This window comes from Rhinatrema bivittatum, chromosome 4, assembly GCF_901001135.1.
Source record: "Rhinatrema bivittatum chromosome 4, aRhiBiv1.1, whole genome shotgun sequence".
Classification (NCBI taxonomy): Eukaryota; Metazoa; Chordata; class Amphibia; order Gymnophiona; family Rhinatrematidae; genus Rhinatrema; species Rhinatrema bivittatum.
This window is the reverse complement of record NC_042618.1, coordinates 218,527,851-218,529,462: the sequence shown is the minus strand read 5'-3', so window position 1 is coordinate 218,529,462 and position 1,612 is coordinate 218,527,851.

The window sequence follows — 1,612 nt, the reverse complement described above, 5'->3', positions numbered from 1 at the left end:
CTCTTCCAATGTAATGCCATCAGTAGCTCTTAAGTATATTCACTGGGCAAATAAACAGCAATGTGCACGCTCATGCCAGTGACACTCATGTGGTCAACGGTATGTGTCACCTCTGGGCTGACTGACGCCTGCTCCTTTGTAGCTGCTATTATAAGAATATGTAGTATGTGATAACAAGGGAAAACCTGAGGCCAAATTCCCACCAGGTCTTTGCTGTTAATTTATGAGCTCACATTTTTTACCCAAGATGGTTGGTTTATTCTTTTGCCACAGGACAGGTACTAAAGTTTCAATGTCACCTTCACCATGCTACCCTGTTCATGACAACTTTAGTTTTGAAATTAAGCCCAAGCTAGATGTAAATTATACAGAGGTAGTATATATACGAGTGCATAGAATGAGTGTAAACAAGGTGGAGGTGGTGGTGGCGGTTGGATGATTTAAGAGGTGGCACAGGGTTACGGAGCCTTTCGCCTTTGGGTTATCAATTGAAACCTGGCTCAGGCTGGCAGTGACCAAAATTCATTACCTTCTGAAAGCTATCGGGTGGCCTACATGAAATAAGTTGGAGGTCTCATTCTAGTTCCTAGTGGATGGGGGTCCACCTCATAGTTTGGCAGTAAATATTGTCACTGTTGGTCATCTGAAAAAGAGAGGCCAAAGATGGCTGCACACATTTGTGCAGACTGAATTACCCTCTCACCCTTAAAGTTGGTCCTGCTAGAGTAGAGTTGAAACACACCGGAAAAGTAATGTAGAGGAGCTTGATCTGTGGATAAATGGAGGATTTTAATCTGCAGGACTGTTAATCTGGAGCCTTTAACAAACAAGCAGTAAATTCACTACCAACATTTTTACAAAAATCCAACCCACATCCTGCCCCCCATGTCTCAAGAAATCAAAAGCCTTGATAGATGGTGACTCATGAAGGTTCCCCTTGTGCTCTGTAGGTTTTGGTTTCAGAAATAGTTAATTATCTTTGATCTCCATATTTCAGTCCCTTTCAACAATATTAGCAAATATGACAAGACAAACAAGTCAGTATTATGGTTTGTGGGTATGTGGACCCTTGACCCGAGGTGCGAGTTGTAACAGCCCGTGGGGAGGAGCCCCACAAGTCCGCACCATCAGGAGGCAAGGTACAGGCACAGCGGGGAGCTCTGGGCACAGTGGTGGAGAGATCCCCAGGGACCAGGAGGTAACCCCCGTAGGGTGACAGAGAGTTGGTAGTACCTGGAGTGAGACCCTGAAGAGAGAGGCACCAGATGGACTGTGGAGCGGTCGGCGTGGGATTAGCCGTGCAGAAGGTTCTCCGGGAGGACAGCCCGGAGGGGCGGAGCTGCAGCATAGTGGTTGTAGACTTGGAGGCGCAGGCCAACACATGGGAGGGAAGCCCGGAGCCCGATCTCAGCTGCTGATGTAGGCAGGAACCTGGAGAGCAGAGGAATGCCGGCAGTTCAGTAGAGAAGCAGGCCCAAGGAGCGGGGCAGTTGACAATCGTTGAATAACCAGGAGCACGGCCCCATGGAGTGGGGAGGCTCTGGGTAGTCTCTTGAGTAGTAAGCACGGCCCGAGGAGCGGGAGAGCGCAGACAGTCTTGCTAGAAAACGGG